Source organism: Pygocentrus nattereri, chromosome 5, assembly GCF_015220715.1.
Source record: "Pygocentrus nattereri isolate fPygNat1 chromosome 5, fPygNat1.pri, whole genome shotgun sequence".
Lineage (NCBI taxonomy): Eukaryota > Metazoa > Chordata > Actinopteri > Characiformes > Serrasalmidae > Pygocentrus > Pygocentrus nattereri.
This window is the reverse complement of record NC_051215.1, coordinates 6,586,581-6,612,271: the sequence shown is the minus strand read 5'-3', so window position 1 is coordinate 6,612,271 and position 25,691 is coordinate 6,586,581. Positions and strand designations below refer to the sequence as shown.

Here is a 25,691-nt window from a genome sequence, read left to right as displayed (position 1 = left end):
AGTTACTCACTACAGTGATTACACAGTTCATCTTAATGGCTTTTACCAAATCACATGACTAATTCTGACAAGCACCCCAATTTAGGTTACGGCCAGCTCATTACGACCGCAATAAAGGAGAGACAGACCACAAACATTTAACAAAATAAGCATATTTGTTCAAGCTTTAAGTATTAAGATGTTTAAGAAAGATTTAGAGTGATGTCAAGTTAAAGATAAAGGCGACTCCAAACCAGATAGCCAGCGTTCTCAGTTCCCAGGGAGATCCAAAACCCTACAATAGTAGACGGACAGGACAGGACAGGACAAGACAAAATGTCATCTCAACACGTGGCTCCAAACACAACTCTCAAGTCCCTCTTATAGCTTCTCTCCCAATTGCCCACAGGTGTAGCCAAGTTTAGCTTCAACTCCACCCACTGGCCTTACCTGTCACTGTTCGGCCAGCAGAGGGTGCAAAAGGGGTCGTCACACTGTGAAGATAATTTACTCTTAACATCTCTCAGCTGTTCATTGTTCAGCGAGATGAAGGCGAAAAGGTGAGATATGTTGCTTTTCCTTACAGGCTTTAACTTCCGGTCAGCACTGCTGCCATGGTGCCACTGAATGATGGCAGGCAGTGGAAAAAAAACACATGAATTCCGATCTGAGCGTCTTATTAAGATCACATGGCCACAAATCGGATACGTATCCGACCTTTGGGCACATATGAAAATGACGGATTTGAAAAAAATCAGATTTGCATGTTCACACAGCCCTGAAAACATCAGATTTGAGTCACTTTGGGACAAGAAATCAGATTTGTGCCACTTCAACCTGGCAATGTGAACATAGCCTAATGCTATATTTACTCACTTCTGCAATATGGTTACATTGCAAGTTGCATTGGATAAAAGCACCTTCCAAGTGTGTAAATATAAATGGTTGTGAGAATTTGGCTGTGAGTCATTTTTTAGTTACGTTTTTGTGGCTGTTTCTTCTCTGCCAGCTTCTGTTGTCAGTGGCTTAAATAAAAGCCTGGGTCAGTTGGGGTATTGACAGTAGGAGAAGGTGGTTTTACAGAGTACAAGGCATTGACATCATATCTGCAGTATCCACAGACAGCCACTGCCTAAGTTGCCCAGTCTTATCTTCTGTGTGCTAAAGTACTTGTTTAAGGTGCTGAGACTGGCGTTCAAGCCTTTGCTGCTAACATCAAATTAAGGAAGAGGATGGCTTAGTAATTTCATTGAAAATGCTTCAAATGTGCATTATCAAAATTTAGAAAATGGTTTGATTTTGATAATTATTATAATATAATTCTCAGGGCTAGTTGGAATATGAGTCATGCAAAGTGACAGCATAATTTCTGAAGGTCCTTTTGTCCCTTATGCTTTTAAAGAAGACCATCTGTGGCTACCTTAATCATGTTGTGTCCATGGCTGGTAGCTGCTTGCCAGATTTCTCATTTAATGGTTGAGAAAATAGGGTAATCACTACTTCTGCAGATCATATAGAGCATGCAGGTTTTAAACATGAGGCTAGACAGCTAAATCACTATTGTGCCATGTAATAACTTACATAAAATAGACATACCAGCCATATGATGTTGGCCTTAACCCATGAAACCTTACCCTCACATTCACCAGAAAAACAGGGCCTTCATTTTAGAGAGAGAGAGAGAGAGAGAGGGAGAGAGAGAGAGAGAGAGAGAGAGAGAGAGAGGGAGAGAGAGAGAGAGAGAGAGCACTCTGAAGGGAGTGAGGCGCTTTTGTATTGATCAGGAACAGAAGGCAGTAAATATTCAGAGGTAATGAATGCAGTCACTGGTCCCAAACTGTACTTCATCTATTATCACAGGACAATAGCTATATGCTTAATGCCCCCCCCCCCCCCACTAAAAATTCAGATTTTCCTCCCTCTCATTCTTCTTCTCTCTTTTTGCGTTTTATTTCTTTACTATGCCTAATTAGAGCAATTCAGCAACAGCAGAGGTTCGTCCTTGAGCTGTCTTGGTTAAACATTTGGGGAGCTGTTTTTTCATGTGCTGCTGCTTATGGGACAGTGTCTGTTTGATTAATATAGGAAATTAGATCATAATAATGACCCCTTTATTTAGCACAAAATGTAATAATCAGTACACAAATACACAGTTCATGTATCTCGTATTAGTTTAGTATTATCTCTTATGTCTTAAAAGTTGGGAAAAGGATACCTGCATAGGGATTTCACTACACAAGCATAAGCACTGAATGTGTATTTAATGTAAATTTCAAAAGCAATGCTTGAGTGTTTATGAACAGCTTATGTCATTATTATGTTTTACATAAGGGTGGGCGGGGGTATGGTGGCGCAGAGGGGTGGTGCTGTTGCCTCACTGAAAGAAGGGGCTGGGTTTGATTCCTCAGCCAGGTAACCGACGTCCTTTCTGTGTGGAGTTTGCGTGTCTCCCCATGTCCGTAAGGCTTTTCTCTGGGTGCTCCAGTTCCCTCCCACATGCAGTCAGGCTAACTGGAAATGCTAAATTGTCCCTAGATGTGAATGTATGTCTGTGTGTCTGCCCTGTGATGGACTGGTGACCTGTGTAGGCTTTTTCCTGCCTTTTTTCCTACTCAGTGACTGCTGGGATAGGCTCCCTTATTGCTGGGATAGGCTCCCTTATTGCTGGGATAGGCTCCCTTATTGCTTTATTCTAAGTGCTTGTTATGAGCTTATGATCTGATCTTTTATCAACGCATGAAACTACAGAAAGTACAGACAAAAGAACAGTATAAGTCTTCCCCCTCCCTCCGAAAAAAGAAAAGGCCAGGCAGAGTTCAGAAACTGTACATATACAGCAGCATGTGGCGAAAACAGACAATATCAATATCAATAATATCAATATCAACATCATCATTTCACTAGGTGAATAGAAAAAAAAAACATTTCAGAAAGCCATGCTTTAAATGAGGGAGGAAATTCAGATTTCCACTCCCTAAGAATAGTCCTTTTTGCCAAAACCATGCCAAACATCGATGCCTGCTGTTGTCTATGTGGCAATGAAAGTGAGGTAACCGTGCAACCAATTGGAGCTAACACCGGATCAGGAGAAATCTCTGTTGTATACCTGGGAAAGTCAGTTACATATGTTAGCCCAAAAGGAAGACGTTTTGGGGCAAAACCAAAAGGAATGACTTAAGGTTCAATCAAATGCTTTACATCTGAAAAATAAGGATAAATCTTACTTAATTTCTCCTTGGAATAATGAAATCAATGGATATCCTTGAATTCAGTAAATTATAGCCTGGTATTGATTGCACATCTGTGTATGTTCTTCGCAAACCTTCCTCCCACACCTTATCAGATAGACCAACACCAAGATCCATCTCCCAGGCAGATTTAAAGGGAGCAGAAGATGCTACAGAGCAGGCCATTAGAATAAACTAGAGACAGATTACATGTATTGATTATATTTAAGATGACTTCACCTGTCAAGATGTGGTGCTTTGCAGTGAAAAAGGTCTTGTTGCTGGGACACAGTTATCAATTATTTTGGCTTTTGTGATGTCAATGCCAGAGACAGCTGTGGAGTGAGTTAATGTCACTTGTGAAAATCAAGGTTTAATAAAATAATGTTGCGTTTTCACCATCAGAAAAATTACAAGATGTCTTTATTTTTACACGTGTTCAAATGAATTTACTGACATCTGAATAAATCACAGATGAAACGAGATTACTGTACAAACGCCTTCAGGTCAAGGCCACTCGTTTCTGAGAGCAGCACTCATAGTGTTCTGAGTTGTGTAATTTCTCTGTGACAGTCCCCTTGATGGTTGTAAAATGACTGGGCTTGAAAGAGCGAAATGCAGCCTTCAGGCCTACATAGCTACACAACGATAGGCTGCAACAAAGCCTCGTCTCTGAGCATGACGCCATAAAATAATGACTAAGATCTGAACCCTCAGTGTAACATTATAGTTACAGTGTTCCTCCGGATTATTACATTACAAGGCACTATTGTCAAATATCTTCAGCCTTTGCTTTGCCCCATCAGTGCACTACACACACTCACAGAGTTCATGGCCTTTTTATTACCAGTCTGTGTTGTAGCTCTGTACTCTTGCGTCGCACCTTGCTACATTTCTCTTGTGTGCCTGGGAGCTGAAGCCTTGCTGTTTTTACAGACCCCCGGTGTCTGAACTGGAAAGAGAAGCGGTTCTCTGTAGGTTCTCTCTGTTTTTAAGCATGGTTATACATTGCATTTAAAAGGTCTCCTGTGTCAGGTTGTTGCCTGTTTTCAGTCCTGTCATTCTATGTGGGTTTGCCTGTATAAAACAGAAGCCAGAGTGTCACTGTCCTTTCAGTCTGACTTTTTATTTGATCTTTTATTAACTTTAATAGGAAATATATAGGATATTATTATTATTATTATTATTATTATGCATTTTTAAAGATGAAATGAAAATGAAATAATACAGTATAAGTATAAACTAATCAATTTCAATGTACTATTATTATTATTATTATTAATATTATTATTATTGTTGTTGTTGTTGTTGTTTCTGTTATTATATTTGTTTTGATCACATTTAAACTTTTAGCCAAAAATACACTACTACTACTAATAATAATAATCTTTAATTTATTTATTATGCTAAGTTGTTCTGTTCTTAGGACTTTGATGTAATTAGATAAGGCAAAAGATAATAATCCTTTTTCTCCGTTATCTAAACAATGTAAAATGTTTTAATGAATATTGGAGATCATATTGACTGAGATAGTGGCCTCATTTAGGAGACATGTTTCAAAAAGTGTGCTGTGCATTGGCCGGGAATCGAACCCGGGCCTCCCGCGTGGCAGGCGAGAATTCTACCACTGAACCACCAATGCTGAGCTGCTCAGTCATGTGACCCCTCCTTCCTTGAAAGCAGACCAGGCGGGGCTGCATTCCAGGGAAGCCGGGGGCTGAGTGAGAGGCATGGCTGTTCTCTGCTCACTTTGCGCCTCTCTTTAATCATGTTCCGAAAGGTTAAACGAGCTCTGGGTGGCCTTTCCCCTCGCCAGGCTCACGCTCAGCCTCTCTGTCCACCCTCCTCATTTAACAAATCAATCAGCCTGTGATCAGCACGGAGCCAGGCGGGAGGAGTCGGCCTCAGCTAGCCTCTTTTGTAAACGCTTATGGATCCCCCCTCGTGTGCCTCCCGCACTTCATTTGGCAGAGTGACCTTGAGTCAATAGCGTATGGAACCCCCTCCTCATTTGGATATTTATTTGGATAATGATCAGCTTCGAGGTGGTATTTGCAGGTAGTATGTGGGCAGAGATGCCTGCTCATTTCATTCAGGCTGTTTTTCTGACCTGTGAGAAGATGAGCAGGTGGTGGAGTGAAAAAGAAGCTTGCAGGAAGCAACAGAGGAGCTACACTGAAGTTTATAAACCATGGCTTACCTAACATATCATCAACAACACATGCAGAGATTTTGGCTTTGTCTCTTTTAACTCAGTATTTCTTAAACTTTGGGTTGCCATATGGTGACAAATCCATGTGTGTGTGTAGTTTGTTATTTTTTCAAAATTTCTTCTCCCTCTTCCTCTCAGAGTCATATCAGACTTAAAGGTTTTGGTGTGTTAAAAGTCACATAGTTTTTTGGTGAAGAGGCCTTTATTAAGCTGTCTGAAAGTATGAATATGCTGTGAATATGAGGACACATTTGGTTTCATAATAGTGTAACCTAGCATAACATAATAACCTAATAAATATTACAATTACACCTCCAGCCAACCAAATCATGTAAATATATACAGTGCATTAAATATATGTGTGTGTGTGTGTGTGTAATATATATATATATATATATATATTCTAATGAATTAGTTCAATCTGTGATACCAATAAAGTATTCAAAACGCTATTAACAGTGATATCAACAGTGATATGAACGCATTAACAGAGAATAAGCTTACTACATACAAAATCATCATTCATAGGGTCTTTTCTGTGGGGTGGTGTCTGCTCCAAACCCAAACCTCTAAACTTACAGTTGTGAAAACTTTTGTATTTTTATGTTCTTAATGTGTTTTTCTAATAAAGTGAAGATTTAGGTTTATCATGAGTGTAAGTTAATGAAAAAAATTGCTGTCCCACATTTTCAAGTCATTAACTAAACCCAGAAAGTTTTAGTCCATAGGTGGAGCTTTATTTTAGCCACACCCCTGCAGTTTAGAGCAAGAAGTGAGGCTGCATCCCTGTCCCTCATGACCACATGGTGAGCAGTTAGATCCCAGTATTTTGAAGCAAGTCCCAAAATCTGAAAATCAGTGTGAAACATTAAGGATTAGCACAGGTTTTCTGCCATTAAGTCAACCTTTCTGTGTTTTGGAGAAAAAGATTTTTTTGTGCATACAACTGTTAAAAGCTATGTTGTCCTTGTCAAGTACTGGCTAGAGTTTTTAAACTCTGCTCAAAATTGGCTAAAATTCTCAATGAAATGACAATGAAACATTTGTTTCAGTAGTTTCAGTAGTGTTACGATTGCTTTGTTGCTATGGAAATATTGGTATTGATTTATTATCAGTTTCATCTGAAAAAAACAATGAAAAGTATTTTCGATTTCATATGTTTTTGCTCAAGGTGGTAGCTTTGAGAATCAAATGAAGAGGAGATGAAATAATTAAAAGCTGAAAACGCTGTTTTATTTGCCTGTACATTAAAGGGTTAATCAATCAGCTAATTGATCATTTATACAGTGTAGTTTGTTTGCAGCTGATTATTCGAGACATTGTTCTAATCCAGTTTTGAATGGGTGTGTATGTTTTTTGTTTCTCTTGTGTCTATGGCTTAGATCGGACATGACCTAGTTTTGCTGGTTTCCTTCATCAGACCAACCTGCAATTATATATTTCTTGTTTTCACACAGTCTTTTAGCAGCTTACCTTTGCCATTTCACGGTAGGGTACGAGCTTGTTTTATCTGTGGTAGTGCAGTAGATGAAATTGGGGTTGATGTTATCAGTGCTAATGTGTGACGCATCAATTACTCAAGCCTGGCCAACCTCAAAGTGCCATGCTAGTTTTGTAAGTATTAAAAATCCAAGTACATCACACTTTTAAACAGCAGCTTTCTATACTGTCACTGCTATATCAAGCTATATCATAATAACTTTACAGAAGAAAAATGTTTTTAACGTATGTTAAGGTCACAAGATTTTATTCCACCAGGGCCTGCGGATGCCACTATACTGCTCTGGGCATAGTGACATAATTATGCTACTCCTGCAGATTTACAGCATCCCAGCCAAGCATACAGTCACACACAAAAGCCAATGGTCAGCATTTCAACACAAATTCAGTTTTGTAGCACAAGTGCACTTACAGTTTGTGACAAACAACACTCGTTCAATAGGATAGTTAATGGACATCTTCAGTTCTGCATGATCTGCTATGAGATTTTGATGTCAGGTTTAATTGGTAATATGATATATGAAAGAATATCAGGCTTTTTTCAGACCCATACCAGCACCCACAGCAGAGTTTGGGTTTTTTTTTATATTGTATGTTTGTATGTTTTTTTATTTGGTTTGGTTGGTTTCACACTGCATTAGATGAAGTCAACCAAATTATATATATATGGGTATTTCATTGGTCGGACATTTAGCATGGATACATGTGCTCTGTCACTCTCACATTTGCAATCATGAAAACAGAAAGACAAGAAATACATATGCTTACTGTTTATGTGAATCACAATCAAAGCAATAATAATAAACATTTATTGATGTCTTACTGTAGGTGCACAGGTGAATTCTGCTTTTTCATGCTTGGGTTACCAATTTGAATTTAACCAAGCAGGTCGCTGATTTTTGGACAGAAATATGCTCCACGATCCATGTGCCAAAGTCAAATTCCTCTTTGCTGTTATTTTATTGCTTGTCTGCTGTAATTAGCAACAACTTGAGCTTGAAGAGCAATATAAGCGTCTGTAAAGAGTAAAATGCCTAACAGCCTGTGATGCACTGGTGTTGAATTCTCTCATTTGATGTGCACCATTGTAAAAATACGTTTCCACCAGCAGGGAACTAAAGCCGAGTTCATTTAGACCGAGACCGGCGATTTTTCCTGCACTGGTTCAGTTCTTTGGTGCAGACCTGAATATGGGTGGAGTGTTCACACATCAAAATGGACTGAACTGAAGAAAAAAAAAAGTTTAGTAGAAACAAGTTTGAAAGCAATGTTGTCTTAGCTTGATAACAGTAGGAAATATTCAGACAGACATTTAGTAAATTCATATAGTGTATTGACATAAATTGTGGTCAAATGTATTAGCTTGTGTATCGCAGTAAAAACATTGATCAGTGAGCTGAAGCTCCTCTTATTGAACACAGTCGTACAAAGGATTTTCTGTTGGGGAAATCTGCCACCTCCCAGCTGAAATGGAGATTTTGAGTAGTTTGACTCTCTAGCTGTTTGTGTCTATATGGTTGTGCTGTCCAATTTAGAGAGAAAGAGAGAGGAGACTTTCTTTTTTGTAAGCGTCCTGAACTCAATCAAAAAATGGTGTGTCATCACCCCGGTACTTTACAAAGTGGTGGTTCAAATGCCTGCTTGCCCCTGTAGTTCAGGCAGCCCGGCATGTCAGTAATTTTTACAGTCTGCCCTCTATCTATCCAGCACCTTTTGCTCACTATATAACAAAGTGAACATACACTATACTGCCAAAAGTATTCACTCACTCATCCAAATCATTGAATTCAGGTGTTCCAGTCACTTCCATGGCCACAGGTGTATAAAGCCAAGCCCCTAGTCCTGCAGACTGCTTCTACAGACATTAGTGAAAGAATGGGTCGCTCTCAGGAGCTCAGTGAATTCCAGTGTGGTACCGTGATCGGACGCCACCTGTGGAACAAGCCCAGTCGTGAAATTATCTATCGTACTAAATATTCCACAGTCAACTGTCAGTAGTATTATAACCAAGTATGATTGGAAATGACGGCAACTCAGCCACGAAGTGGTTGGCCACGTAAAATGACAGAGCGGGGTCAGCAGATGCTGAGATGCATAGTGTGCAGAGGTTGCCAACTTTCTCAATAGATACAGACCTCCAAACTTCATGTGGCCTTCAGATTAGATCAAGAACAGCTTATAGAGCTTCATGGAATGAGTTTCCATGGCCGAGTAGCTGCGTCCAAGCCTTACATCATCAAGCGCAATGCAAAGCGTAGAGAAGTGGACACGTGTTCTCTGGAATGATGAATCACGCTTCTCCATCTGTGAATCCAATGGATGAGTCTGGATTTAAAACTAATTTTATTTGAATAGTACTAAAGTCAAATGATGCAAAAATGGAGATTGTGATTTGACAGCAATGATATTGTATGCAAGATCCTCACGTTGTTCTCTTTTTTTCATTGTTTGAACTGCTAGCATGTGTTGTGGGATTCTGGGGAGAGAAAGCGAGATAGCCCCCCCCCCCCAAAGTTGACAGAAAGCAGGGCCAGAAACAGCTGTTGGCATCCTGCTGTAATGTAAATAAGTAAATACAGAAGCATCCAGAGCGCATTTTCCCACACGGCCTACACTCACACAGCAGCCCAACATAGCCATCTGCTCCTGCACTGCACACAGCACACACACACACAAACACACACACGACAGAGCAGCCATAAGCTCACACACAATAACCATGTCGAGTACAGTGTTCTACTTGGACAATACAATTTTGAAAGCTGAAGCCACAGACATGGTCTACATTGGACCTCTGTTGATCTGTTCTTGGCTAGTTATGTGTATATTTAAGCAGATAATCAAGCAGATTTTGACCCCAGGTTTAATTGGTACTATACTGTTTTGGTACTATACTGTTTAATGCATTCCAAAGCTACTCACAGAGGTAAAATAATGTGCTGGTAAAATTGTATGCTTTATGATCAAGTTCCTAACAGGTAACACAATAGTTTGATTCTTTTTGCCACTCTTGCTTAAGTGCAGTTCTAGGCAACCACCTAGTTCGTCTATATGGATGCGCCAGGCCTCATTCCAAGTATTTCTTTCTTTTTGTAAGTGCCTTGAACTCAATCGAAAAGTGGTGGGTTGTCATTCCAGGACTTTACAAAGTGGTGGTTCAAATGCCTGCTCACCCCTGTGGTTCAGGCAGCCCTGCAGGTCAGTCATTTTTACAGACTGCCATGTCAGTAAAGATTCTAGTTTCCAGAAAAGATTCTTTTACCCACTATATAACAAAGTGAACATCTATCTATCTATCTCTCTCCCCCTCTCTCTTTCTCTCTCCCTCTCTCTCTCTCTCTCTTTATATATATATATAGTGCGTATTTTCTGACAGTGGACTTACACTGTGTGTCTGTGTGCGTTGGCTTGGCCAACTTGCCTTAAAATTTAAGTAGCTTAATTAAGCCATTTAGTTAAAAATTGTACATATTTGAGGTTTTTTTTTCTTCAAAACTGACAGTCACAACTCACATATTAGCTCAGCACACACACATGGTTATTCAGATATTTAGTGAGAAATCTTCCCTCATGGACAGCAGTTTGAAATAATTTTGGCTTAAAGCCCCAAAATTTTTCTAGCATTTTATTTTTGTCCTGAGATTTTTTTGATAGCATTTATGTGTTATTGTAACAAAAATCATTAGAATTCAATTAGAATTAAACAGGCTGGTTTTGTTACTGTGACTGATATGGCTATGTAAATGAGTTCTGTTCTGATTGGCTCCCCTGTATTGTGCCTCATTCAGAAAGCAGACTAGACTGAAACACTTCTTGTAAGTCTGTTGTGATTGGGTGGGGCTAAATGTCTGTAGACTGAATATGTAAATATATGTAAATGAGTTGGTACTCATGACATCACAGAAGCAGTGTATTCAAATCAGATTTTTTTGAGGTTTTGTTTCCATATATGAACTCAAAATTAAAAATAAGTGAGAAATTTGGTTTTCCATGATATGGACTCTTTCATGTTGTTTTAGTTATGCTTTTCACATAATACAACACAAGGATTTAAATGATGTGTTCCTGTTTGGAAAAAAAAATCTAGCATATTGTTTGGATAACATTACATTTGCACATAATGTAGCATGAACATTAAAATGTAACACTGGAAAAAAAGACCAATTCTTCTTATATGACTTATTTTAACTCTTTCAAGTCTTTTCATTGTCCTTTGGCTGTACTATTTAAATGTGATTACACCATTATAATATTTAGGACATAGCTACATAGGGAACTACATTTGCATTAATTTACTTTCTATATCAACAACTTCAAGTCTGTTCTTCTGGATTTTTATCCATTTTTTAGATGATAGATGATGAAACGTTTTGTTTTTTGGACCCAAAGTGGAATATTTGTGGTTAGTCAAGGCCAAAAAACACAATATATAAAAAGGTAGATGGGATTCATATCAGTTCATATCATATTGATATTAAAGTTTATTTTCTTTACATTATACTATAGTTGTACTTCTTTTTACTTCAAAAATTAGGTTGGGGGACCAAGTCAGACACACACGGGCCACACCTGCTCGTTACAGCCATAACTGTGACTTTTGTAGGTTAAATATACTTGCTTTGCCACAAAGGTTTGAGTTTAACTTAGATTAAAACAGAGAAAAGACCTCCTAACAGAGAAAAGACTTCCTTTGAGTAGACCACAAGAGGAGCATTATGCATGGGCATATATCAAAACCAGGCCAGGTCAGACTTTTGGGACTGATGCTTTAATCAGCACATAATAACACAAATGTCTGACCCCTCTGCAACTAAAGTTAGGCCACGTAGAGGATGTAGAGTTTGCAGAGTTATCATGAGGAAAAAGATGTGAAAGACATAGTTCTCTTTCTGCCCCCTTTCCAAATCTGTTCAATGCAGGGACAGTTGATGGTTTTACCCTAGACAGGAACATTCTACTGTCCACTCATTCCTCAAGTTTAATTAACCCGCTGTAAACCCTTGCCCCATGGCCTTGTTTGTGCTCAGCCGGGCAGACGCCTGGAGTGTTCCCTAATGACCCCTCTCCACCTCCGGCCCCCAGCCCAGCCACCACGCTCGCAACAGCCTTCCCTCTGTTCCTCTATTAGGTTAGCATGCAGTGACGCAGGCTTCCACACAGATGCCTCTGCCAGGTGGACACCAGCAAGGGGGCTTGGGGGTGGGTGGGATATTGCATGACATTGAAGTCCCATGGAATTATAGATATTGGTGAGATTCACACTGATAGAGGACTGATAACTAGATAATGGATCTCTGACATGAAGAAAACGGTCAGAAATCAGATACAGGCCGAACTCAGTTTCACTACATATAACCTTTTCAGTGATTCTGTGGTTTGGGTGACATTATGTTTAAAGTAAATGTTTAAATTCATGTTTTAAAAGTAAGTAAATTATCCCTCAACAACCTGTATAAATGTTTCAGATTGATAAACCTTGAATACCTATCTACATCACTTAAAATACCATCTTTGGCTGTCTAGATCACTGTAACTATAATTTTCCTCTAGATAAAATGATTAAAACACTTCAAAAATCCTACTATTTGTGCATTAATTAGTGAATCCATTTTGCACCTCAAGCTTCAAGCGTCCTTTTTCATAAATTGTTCATTATAGGTCTTGAAAGAAAGGCATTTTATTTGTGTCCCACAACCTGTTCTCCCCTAAATATCTAGATTATTCTACAAATCACATGTAGACCTTTGCATCACCCCAGTTTTTTGAAGATCATGGGAAAATGAAAAATTCTCACCAAGATGACATCACAGAAACAGTGAATTCAAAACAGGCTGTGTTTGTAGCTTAGTGACTAGATGTGGACTTTGAAGGTTCAGCCCTGATCCCACATTGTATATTGAAAGAAAATGATTCATTAAAAAACGAATAATAAGTAAGAATTTCTTTATTGTCTTCATGTTCTTAGCACAGATGCTGATTAAACACAAGTTACAGCCCAATCATGGAATCATCCCTTTAGCATGAAAAAAAAATATCTATGAAGATAACTGATAGAAAAAGATGCACTTAACAGAAACCAAAACAGTTAAGAATTTAATGGAACGCTCCCCACAGCATTACAATATTTATATTAAGACCCCATGAGTCGTCTGCTGTCGTGACAATCTAGAGCTGACATTCATGTTTGACAACTCACAAATATTATATCTGCTGATATTTTCAGTTATTGGATTTTTCCACCCCTTAAAATCTGTAACGTATCACAAGATTTTTTCAGTCCCCGTCTCCCATAGACACAGTGGTAAGGTTACATGAGTGGAGCTGAATGGAAGAGGTCCTCAAAGGTGCTTGGGCAAGACAGATACCCCGACAACAGCAAATCTCTGACCACTGAAGTGAGACGCATCCCTGGGCCAGGCTGCACTCTGCTTGCCCATGCTGATCTGCTGGATGAGTTTGCGGGGGTAATCTGTTGTAGGGGGGCTGGAACGTCATGCCTGCTGCTTCAGGAACTGAGATAGGCAGTGCAGTCTGGTCACAGAGGGCCATGTGAACTTGCTTGTTTTGTTCTGGCTTTCTGGGTCGTGGATCAGACCCTCCCTGCTTTTCTCAACCAGTCACAATGCCTGCTCACCTGTGACCAGTGCTTGGCAGAGGCCAGTACCAGTGTAAAAAGCAAAATGATGTCTGATCTATTAGACAGCACCAAACACAACTATAAACCAATAAGAGGTCTGAGAAAGATACAGTTAATAAGAATAGACAGCACACTTTTGCCCAGGAAGATGTTTTGTGTTATATTCTGGCCTATCTGACTGTAAAAGTAGTACAGTCACATGACCGGCTCATTTGTTAAAATAAACTGGGACTGTCAGAATTAAAAAAAAGTCTAAAAGAAGCCCTGTCAATGAATAATCAGATTAATATGCATGATAATAATTAATATTGTTCATTCTTATACTTGTCTCTCTTCTAGTAAGCTGGCAGTATACTTCAAATGATAAAAGAGCTAAACAAAACTCATAATTTTGGTAAAAAGACGTTATTCTGCTTCACCATGTCATTTTCAGTTTTTTTTGGCATTGTCTGGTTTGTTATAGTTTAGATAAGTGAATTTCTGATATTCAGCTTTTATTCATTTTAAACTCAATCATCAAAATAAGTATGAGAATGGCAAGTACAACTGATAATGTCATCTTAAAATTGATCATGTATAAAATACTATAAGCTGTGAAGTGCCATATTTGAACTATGTAATCCTGGGATTTGAACCTTTTGAACTTTTATTCTGTGTGTCATATTTAGCCTTATGCAACATTTTGGCATCCCTGGTTAAATGACATGTGTTGTTGATTTTGTAAGTGAAAATAAATCACGCATCATCTACAGCCCATGTGCGAAACAAAGGCCTGTGGGCCACAAAATCCTATCTGGCCCACAAAAGTATTTAAATATTCTATTAATATTAGCCCGTTTCACAAAGTGCTGCACTACAGTCCACCAGCATGCACTGCAACGTAATGTGCTCCAACTCTCCTACCCCAACAACAGTCTGTGGGACAGCAGTTAGACCAATTCTACACCAGTCATATCACCAAAATGCATTTCATTTGCAGTTCAACCAACATAAATCAGCAGCTCAGAAATTGAGCCCAAGTCTTAATGAACTTGTAGCAAAGAAAGGAGGCCTGGTGTCTAGTTCAAGCAGATAGGTAGTTTTAAATGACTGAGCTGCTTGGGACATTTAAATATTGAATATTTCAAGTGTCCATGTAGTAGTTCATGGTCTCCTACAAGTATCTGTATTTTACTGGTGAAGTTTTTGCATATTTTGAATAAACAATGGTCAGTTTGGGTTACACAAACACATACACACACACACACACACACACACACACACACACACACACTTTTCAATTTTCAAAGCCTCTTCTCCCTCAGGGTCGCGGGGTGGGGGTGTTGGAGCCTATCCCAGCGGACATTGGGTGAAAGGCAGGATACACCCTGGACAGGTCGTCAGTCCATCACAGGACGGAGTTTGGGTCACAGCACAACATTAATAAAAATGAAATAAAAACTTTTTTTTTTTCTCTGGCCCAGAGATTTGCAGATATGTCCCTATTATTGGTTGAGTTTGACACTCTTGATCTACAGAGAACACGCATTCTGCACATTTTAGTACACAATTACTGTTTATCTGCTGAATTTAACATATTGGGGAAAACATACAGACATACAGTCTGGCCTATGTAAAAGCTAAGGCACATTTCATTGTTTTTTTTTTTTCTTCTAGTATTTTGATCTTGACAAAAATGTAGCAGAACATGGCATATTTATGTGTTCTCTGTGGAATATATGTTATTTTCACTTCGAAAATCAGCAAAACTTGTCATTTGGCCAGGGGCTTCCAAACTGCCTATGACTGTATGTGAATCATTTATGAGAAATGAACTGTGACTTTGTGCACACCTGCATGAGCTCTTCATTATTCTAGGAGATAGAAGGCAACCGTAGCTTGATTTGTGCTCTTAACTGATTGACAAAGTACATAACATTAGCTGTTTATATAACACAGCAGTTCTGTCTTGATCAAATTTTCACTGTGACTATTAAATCACTTCTCAGGTATTTAAATAATTTGCATCTATGAATAAAATCAATATTCAGTTTTTTCTCTCACTCCCCTGTGTAAGCCTGTTTTGCTGAAAATCCTTTTTGAATGACTGCTACTGCTTGCAGTCGATGCTTTTCCCTCTGTTGAACTGCTGTCATCTCAGTTCTTTGTTTAAAAACCATACACTTTGATAATGCTTTGTGTTGAAGATTAATCCGAGATCATTAGACTCGTGTGTAAAGCTTGTCTCATTAGATCACAAGGCGACCAGACTTTGATTTAGTCCATAAATATAATACACCGGTTTGAACAGGCATAAATAAACCAGTTCTGAAACTGTTAGGCCATGCTGAGAAAGATCAGAAGTGATGTGTCAGCTGTCTCTCCATTTCACCTTCACTATGTGCCATTCTTCCATCATGCCGTCTCATTATAAAAGAGCGTTTTTGATGCTGTCCTTTCCTCTGTTTATTTCTGCAACTTCTGACTTTTCTTATGCTGCAGATAGTTTCCCTGTTGAGTCAACACAATCTTCTGGATGTGTTCTTCTGACTCAGCTGACAGTGTTCGGTATGCTGTATGCTCTGAGGCTAAACGAGCAAGAGAGAGAGAGAGTGAGAGTGAGTGAGCAAGAGATTGAGTGAGCTGTAATTAGCCCGGACCAGTCGCCACTCAAGTGCCAACATCTGCTGCAATCAGGTCGGCGCTGCTCTCAGAGTGAAGAGCTGTTCGAGTGGTAGACACTCTCAGGAGTCAACATGCAGTCAAAGCACCGGAGGGTTCTCAGGCCTTCTCTTTCTCTGGCTTAAAAAAGGAATTGATGACCAGTTCAAGTACGAAGCTCAGGAGAGAGGATTCAATAAAGCTGATTCATAATTAGGTGCATTGTGTATGCCTTAAACCTGACTGTCCTTCAACCTTGATAGGATGTAGTCGTGGAGTTTTTGTGCATGAAATCCTGTGATGCTCGTTGTGCCACGGCCTCTCATAAATCACGCTAAGTTAACATTCATTATTGGACCTTGTTCATGATGGTTTGCCACTTAATGGTTTTCACTAAACCTGTTTTTCCTTTGTACTTCAAAGTACAGGCTATTTGTTATACTTACCTGTGGACAAGCTTTAAGCTCAAAATATATGAAGTGGAGGGCATTTAGATCTGTCAAATATAGAGAAAGGCAGACAAAATACTATGAATGAGTTACGATTAGGAAATACATTTGTTTTGATGTCATTTTATTAAACAGTGCTTAACTGCTAGAATGGACAAGCCATCTTTGGCCTTCCTTTATCGTTATACTTGCAATGAATTATAGTGCTGTTCTACCCCAGAATGGCACCACTATGTCTAAATGGTGCATACATTGGGAGCATCCCATTCTGCAACACTGGCAACAACACAGGGAGTCCCACCACCTCTTACCAGAGCTAGCTGAAGCAGCATAATGAGAGATTTTGCAGCTATTTTCTGCAGGTGAGACAGTTTGAGGTTCAGGAATGAATGAACTCCATTTAAATGCAGTCGATGTAACAAACTCACTGCCATTCATAGCCTTATATTGACTTTAACCTCTGCATATTTTTAGTCAGTGTTTGTTAGTCGCATAAGCTTTTGTGCTCTGCTGCAAGAGTTCTGTGGCATCCTGATACATGTTTGTTTGGGTTGCATCCATGACAACTGAGCCTGATTTTAACATGTTCATAACATAGAAAATAGAGCAGACTCTGATTAAAGTAATTAATACACGTGTGTTAATTTTCAACACTTGAGGTGTGTCTTTTTTGTCCGGAAATGTCAGACTCTGTGTGAATAGGACTTTAGTCACATAGTCAAAAGGTTTGTATTTCCATCTAACGTTTGAGCTCCTCGACTGCAGGGTCCTGTGACTAAGGAGCCTCACGCAGGGCTGCAGCCATCTGTAAATATGTCTCATATGTTTTACGTCTCTGATCAGCTCTCAGGATCTGCAAAATTACAGAAATATCATCAATCGCATGTTTTGGCTGAAAATCGTACGATCCTGATATTTAGCCGATCAATCATTTCGTCTCTGGTTACGAATATACTGCCTGAAGCCCAATGAATTGTTTTACACTAGATTTGGGAGAAGATTTTGGCCTAAAAAGTATTTTATTTATTATATATTTGTTCAGATTTACTATCGTTATTCGCATTGGGTGTAAAGACCAATGTCTTGGTTCAGTGGTGGTTTTGGATAGTAAGTAAAATGGCTGTATTTGTGTTGTACACATGGCAACCCTGGTTCTGTAAGGGTCCAGCAGAGGGCGATGGCAGCAAGGTGTCCAGCCTGCACCGCCTGTTGCCAGCAGAGGGCAACGGCGGCAAGGAGCCACGGACTAATTAGGCTCAACTCGACACACCTGCGATCTCCACTACTTAAGGCTGCGGCAAACGGCAGCATTTGTCACACCTTTGTAGAGGGGTGACCGGTACGGTACTTAGTTGTGTTTAAGAAAAGGAAAGAGGACTGACAGAAGAAATTACCCCAAAACTAAAAGAAAGAAAGACAGAAAGAAAGACAGAAAGAAAAGAGGACCACTGAGAGAACTTGTCCCAAAACTACTCAAAACCCATAAAAAGGCTTAGGCTACAAACTGCTCCAAGCCCTGTAAGAGGTTTCTGCTCCAGGAAGAGCAAACAAATGAGTCTGACTTCTCCTCAGTATCTCGGAGGAAGTTGTTTTTGTTTTCTCATTCTCTTTTATTTCACGTTTATTGTTCAGCCTTTGTTTGAGCATGCTGGTTTCGGCGTCTCCATTGTTTGACATTCCCGCCATTTTCTCTTTTCCCTTCCTTGAAGTGCTTTACCCGGTGTTGCTTGCGCATCCCAGTGGTGCACTGGTAACTCTGCTGACTGCCGATCAGTACAGCGGTGGTTCAAACCTGGCTCCAGGTCACCTCAGTCATGAATGCACACTCCTTTTCCCAATAAAACTGCTTACTCCTTTTTTTTTTTTCCCACTGGCTTTCATTTCTGGACTTGGGTCTGCCTCCCCGCCGTCCTGTAACAGGTTCCTATCACTACCACCAAAGAAATGTAACTCCAATATTTCTCTACAGTTAACCTCTTTGAATGACTTTGTTTACATCCAAGGACCGAATGATGTGGATTTCCAGTTCTAATTAGCATAGAAAGGTCCCTACTTGTGGAACTGCTTATGCAGCTAGATCAGCAAAATCTTGGATCACAAGCAACAACCATCAGTTATAGAAATGGACTGGGAGTGAGCAATCAAGAACCATTTCAAAGAGAGGAAGACCAGAATTTACATGCGCTTTCTTTACCACTGATTTCATGTTCTGAGAGAACATCTTGAGTTTACAAGACAGTAGTGCGTCCTGCTATGATGTTTGGTTTGGAGACTGTGGCTCTGTCTAAAAGACAGGAGGCTGAGCTGGAGGTGGCGGAGCTGAAGATGCTGAGATTTTCGTTGGGAGTGACAAGGATGGACAAGATTAGATATGAGCAAATCAGAGGGACAGTGAAGGTGGAGCAGTTTGGAGATAAAGCCAGAGAGGCCAGGTTGAGATGGTTTGGACATGTGTTGAGGAGGAATAGTGGATATATTGGTCAAAGAATGTTGGAGATGGAGCTGCCGGGCAGAAGGAGAAGAGGTAGACCTCAGAGATGGTTTATGGATGTAGTGAAGGTGGACATGGAGATGGTTGGTGTGAAAGTAGAGGAGGCAGTGGATAGGGCAAGATGGAGGCAGATGATCCGCTGTGGCGACCCCTAAAGGGAGCAGCCGAAAGAAGAAGAAGAGACCACTTATTTGTATTGTCTAGCAATTTAACGCAGGGAAATATTTCTTGGTTTCCACTTTGTAGCTTTGTGAAATCATGACTGTGCATCTGTTCTGTGTTGTTGTTATTATTAATGCATTAAGTTAAGATCTCCTGATATTTTGTGCTCTACATTTCTGTTTGTTTCTTGGTGCCCCCTAGTCACTGAGGTTTGTGTGTGGGGGTGGTGGTGAATAACTGAAAGAAAGCCGTGTAGCTTCATCCTTGTGATTGCTCATTCGAAGAAATTTTGGTTTCTAACATCATGTCCTTTATTATAGTAGAATGGAAGGAATAATGAAGGAATAATGGTCTGCCGTGTGGACTGTAATGGATTTTCTTGGGGAGATGGAGATGTAATGGTTTTGAGAGCACTCCTGGGTTTCTCTGTGTCCTCATTTGTTGTTGCTTGTGGAGCTGGTACATGCCAGCATGCTCGTGCTCTTGATGGTGCAAAACAGGATCATTTACCTAGTGATAGAAGTTTGAAAGTGTTTGTTCATTTTCTTCGCCCTGTGCTCATCGGTTTTTTGTTTCTTTCAGTAATGAGTGGGACAGTTTTGACACCGTTGAGCTCCATTCTTATGTGTCACGTTTGTAAAGCTGCATGGGTTGAGCCGCTGACTGGCCCTCAGCGTGAGTTCTCGTGTAGTTAAAGCAAAGATGGGAAAGATAACTCATGACTAGAATGTGTCGTTCACACTGTGGCTAACACAAATGTGATGTCATTCACTGTTTAGCTCATTCTGTTAGAGTAGCATGGAGTCAGGACTGCATTGCAAACGCTGATGAATGAAAGATGTAATTACTATGTAGAACAAACTTAGCAAAAAAGGGCTTTATGTAGTACCACAGTTCTGTAAATTGTTACAAGAGGGGAACCGTTGTAGTGCTATAGAGAGCCACTTAAGTACCATTTAATCATGCTAAGAATAATCTATGCTTTCAGATCTTATTCTTGGTGTGTTCACTGTTTAAATCAGTGGCTCTCAAGCTGGTTTTCAAGGATATCCAATGGTCCCTGAGCAACGGTTTGAGAACCACCTCTAAACTTAAACATTGTCTTTAATGAAAACATTTGAAGAACCACTTTTTAATAGTCTAATGACATTTAAAATCCAACATCCGTCATATCCATGCCCTCTAAAAATGGAAGTTTTAGAGCAACGTTGCAGAAGAAGTGCATTTGTTCCATAAAGTAGACGTTCCCAACCACAGGGTGGTGAACCAGGTATAAGGCTGCAGATCACTTGATTCTGGGCCACAGCCGTGAGGCAATGAGCGGAACCTAGCTGCTGAGGTCCGCGGTTTTATTATCGGGTCATTGTGAACTCACCTGGGGCCTGTCTAGTCACATAATGAATTTCCACTGAAAAACTCAAGCAAAGATAAACTGGACTCGTGCAGACAAAATTTCATTCAAAAAAACTGCGCTCCAATTGGTTTTTTAGCTTAATTTTTAAAGTTTGTGCTATTAGGCTTCGAATTGCCTTGTAGATCATTACTTTAACTGCTTACTGAAAAATTTGCAGTTTAAAAAAAATATATATTATAGTAATTTTAATTAATGTTTAACGTTTGCCATTAAAATTCATTTTAAACATATCATCTCCTATATCATGTGTCTGCATGTTCTCTTAAGAGCTTTATAGGTCAGTAAGAGAATTTTATAATCAATGCGAAATTTAACTGGTAACCAGTGCAGGGCTGATAAAACTGGGCTAAAATGGTCGAACTTTCTGGTTCTTGTGAGGACCCTGGCTGCAGTGTTCTGGACCAGCTGAAGCTTGTTGAGGATTTTGCTGGGACATCCAGACAGCAGGGCATTACAGTGATCTAGCCTTGAAGTATTGAATGCATGAACTAACTTTTCTGTGTCCTGTAGAGATAATGCATTTCTTAATTTAGCAATATTGCGGAGATGCAGGAAAGCTGTTCTAGTGATATTAGTTATGTGTCGAAGGACAGATCAGCGTCTATCATGACACCAAGATTTTTAACAGATGAGCTTGATGCAACTGAGAAATTAAGTCTGTGTTCAGTTAGACAGTTTGTATCTGGCTGCTTTTGTACCAAGAAGGAGGACCTCTGTTTTATCTGAATTAAGTAGCAGAAAGTTACTTGACATCCAGTCTTTTGTCTTTTACACAGTTCTCAATCTTGCTAAGTTTAATTTTATCATCCGGTTTTCTTGATGTATATAACTGAGTGTCATCGGCATAGCAGTGGAAATTTATGCCGCGTTTACTGATAATGGTGCCTAATGGTAGTATATATTGTGAATAATATAGGTCCTAAAACAGAGCCTTGTGGAACACCATACTTTACTTTTACAGGGACAGATGATTCACCCTTTACGTTAATGAACTGATAAATAAAGAACTCAAAAATAAAGTGACAATGTTTGCAAACTTTTTCAATGGAAACATGCTGGGGAAAAAATGAAAATCAAAAATGGTACCAAGAAGAAACGGCATCATACAGTCGAAAATGTGATGAATGCAACATAAAATAGGGATTCATCACCACTGAGGACGCTAATGCGCAAAATGCATTGTGTGATATGCAAGGGGAAGCTAGTGAATGAGCTATAAAACCACCAAGTTCAATGTAACTTTTTATTACACTGGCAAAACTTAAATTCATGTGCGTTGTGGCATAATCACTCCCACCCCTTTTCAAGCAGTCTTACTGGTCTGTGAAAACTGCTGTGGGCTGCGGTTTGCTTTGCTGTTAAAAATGTTAGAAACCTGCCCTGAAGAACTTTTCAGTGGATGATGGGCATGAAGATTCTTGTTATGAAATCCTTTAGGAAAATGTTACAGAACTGTGATGTCACATTTTACGCACCCAACCGTAGCCTCTGTGGATATCACAGATCTGATGAGCTTCTCTTAGAACAGCCACAGGCAGTACTGCAGTCTTATTTAGAGAGTGGATCTACAGCCAGCCCCTCCCTCACAGATCAGCCTGGAGAGAGAGCGAGACTGAGAGAGTGAGAAGAAAGAGAACTTCCCAATTAAAGAGTCTCCTGCCCGGGTGCATCAATGCAAGCCAGCTTGTGAAATATGATTCAGCAGATTTACAGCTTCATTTCAGGATCCCCCTTAACGAGGAGCGCGCCCAATCAATCGCCAATCAATACCAATCTGCAGCCGATGCTGCGAGGCAGTCTTGCAGCGTCCCACGGGGAGCAGTGTTGTTGGGGTAATAAAGAAAGCAGGCAGAGTGAGATGGGATAATACTGCACTCTGCCCTGAAGATACAGTGAGATGGAAATAAAGCCAGGCTTTGTTGTGTAATCCTCCTTCTTGTGGAGAGCTGGGAGCCATCAATAGGTTCCTGTGAAGAGGCGTCTGGCACTCACTGAAATGTTCAAATTCAAAACTAATTCTAAGACGGACAAGCTGAGCAAAGACAACCAGCAAATCAAAATATCTGTATTGGGGTAAGGGCAAGAGAGGTCAACTATAGAACCTAAAAACAGACAAAAGTGTGGACAGTTCAGTCTGTTCTATGTATTTTTCTTCTTTTTATGGGCAGCACTGTCAGTATCACAGACTACATAAGGAAGTCTCCATGATGTTAATTGACAGCTCATTGTAGTTTGAGTCAAGTGTATTATGAAATTGTATGTGGTTTTGTTGGTTGATGTGACTTTTTTTTTTTTTTTTTTTTTTTTTTTTTTATCTATTGCTTTAGAATTTACAACCATTTGTCACTGTGTTTTCACACTGTGAAATTAGACCTCTGCATTTAACCCATCCGTGCAGTGAAACAACCACATACATGCACATTAGTGAACACACACACACTAGAGGGCAGTGAGCACACTTGCCTGGAGCAGTGGGCCCTATCCACAGCACCCGGGGAGCAATTGGGGGTTAGGTGCCTTCCTCAAGGGCACTTCAGTCATGGACTATCAGCTGAGGGAATCGAACCAACAACCTTCCGGTCACAGGGCTGGTTCTCTAACCTCCAGCCCATGACTGTCCCTACAAATGGAAGAGATGACGCCTTGTGATTTATATACCCTGCACTGCTGTTTTTTGCATGTAGCTCTTCAGTAGAATACTGCTTCCCAACAGCGCCCTACAGAATATCAGCTAGGACCTTGGCAATTTTTCCTGAACATGAGGCATGGGGTTCTAATGAGTGGTTTTTGTTTAATTGAACCGGTCTATAGCTGTGTTCAGAGTTTGAGGAGTGGCTGAACGTACCCTTGAAAGAAACTGGGGCTAAAATTCCTCAGGAAGTCACTGCATGATCAGAGTGATGCATTAGGTTGTTGAAAGGTCGAAGCAGATTTTATCTCTTGCTTGTTAATCTTGTTCGAAGTGTATTAAGCATGTAGCAATATTAGTGAAACTTTATTGCAGCAAAGCTAACAGTTGATCAGATGAGGCTGGATGCTGTTCTCTGGCAGATACAATCAGCAATTCCACAGAAATTTACTGATAATTTAAGTACTGTTAGTGTTTTATAGATGTTTAATATACCAGTTTATCCAGCATGGCACTTTCTGTCTCCCAAGTCAAGCACTTAATAACAAAGCGCCATAAAATCATGGCTGATATCCATCTCTGCTGCTGAGTGATTTCAGGTTACGTTCAAGCTTCAAGTGTAGCAGTATGAGTCGGGTCTGGTCAGGTCTCAAAGTCATGGGTACGAATTGGGTTCGAACTTCAGTTTCATACATATACAAACTTCTATGCTCCAGGCACCCTGGTTGAACAGTCAAGTACGCTATGTCAGAAATGTTGCTAATTTTTACAGTTTTTTTTTTTTTTTTTTCTTTTTTTTTCTTTATTTTATTCCTAGTAAATAGTCTTTTTATCGATAGTCATCTTTAGATGCTTTGTACTTTAATTTACTTTCAAATTATATTCAGCTCAATATCTACTAAATTGACTGTTATTTTCTTTAACACTAACACTAAACCTGCTCTAATCCTAACCCAAACCTTAACTTCAACCCAAAATCTAAACCCATCCCTCACCTTGGTCCTAGCCCTCACCCTGGTCCTAGCCCTAACCCCATCACTGTTTAGAATCAGCTGAGTTTCAGCAGATAGTTTGTCAGCAATTTGAACATCTGTAGATAATCTATAGGGGACGATAGTGGACTATCTATAGTGAGACCAATAATCTCTTTGTGAAACAGCTTGTGCCAGCACGTGCTGAAGTTACGGCCAACTAGTACAGCCCATGTATAGTTATGACCCTACACTCAGCCAGAAGCAACACACCAGAAAACAGCGTTAACTCCCACTTTCAAATTTTATATATGACAGTATGTCAGAAACTACATAAGCAAATCTATTTGAGATTACTTACCATCTTGATGCAGTTTGAGGCCAGTGTGGCAATTAATGGTTCAGGCATGCAGTTTGCACAGTACTAATAGGTGAGGTTTAAGCTTTTATTACATGTTAGCATCTAGGCTCCAGAAAAGCAAAACTTTAGACACCAGCCTTGTGCTGGCTGACCGACCGAGTCTACAAGTATACTGCAGGAGAATGAAAATGGCCTCTTTACTCATGTGGGTTGGGTTTACGAGTTTCAAGTCAATCCCGACTCAAGGCTGCGTGGCTCTGTGGAGTGTTAGTAAAGGAGTCAAAATAGCTGCTTAATGAAGAGTGTGTCCACTCCACTGCCCACTTATGAACCTTTTAATCAACCTTGAGACCACAGGCTAGTGGCATGACTCATACTCATTCAGAGGCACGTGGCTCATAGACAGTGTTCACATAGTCAGAATGTCCTTTTTTAAGGTTTATTTGGTTGTTTTGTTCACACTGTGACCAGCCAGCCAGCCAGCCAGCCAGCATGGACACACTGCATGGTCGAGAGTGGATCACCAATCATGGTAGACTATCATATTAGTGTCCACCCCTTGGCAGTTTTAAAATTAATGACCTTCATTTCTCCATAGTCCAGACAAGTGATGCGTACAGAGAAACAAAGAGGGAAATAAAGTAGACAGGTATAAGCTTGTCTTGGTGGTTTCTGAGGAAATGCTGCATTTACAGTGCCATTACTTCCCTGTGCTTTTGGTTCTGTGTTCTGTCCCTAGAGAGAGCAGGGCTTAGACTTTGCTCTTGTTAAACACTGCTTAACACAGCAGGGAGCTTTTAGTGCTCCGTGACTCAAACGCAGCACCAGTGAAGGGTGAATCTCAGGGGACTGAGGGCAGCATGGACACACACACACACACACATACATACATACATACATACATACATACATACATATACATACATACATACATACATACATACATATATATATATATATATATATATATATATATATATATATATATATATATATATATATATATATATATATATATA

General features: G+C 39.8%; 1 protein-coding gene and 1 non-coding gene across 2 annotated transcripts in view; one reads left to right on the top strand and one right to left on the bottom strand.

The window, feature by feature from the left end:
* atrnl1a (attractin-like 1a) overlaps window positions 1-25,691 on the top strand; it is a 383,555-nt gene that overhangs the window by 261,037 nt on the left and 96,827 nt on the right. The window lies entirely within an intron of this gene.
* On the bottom strand, window positions 4,778-4,848 carry trnag-gcc. Its single transcript has one exon. It is a non-coding gene; the product is annotated as a tRNA-Gly (tRNA).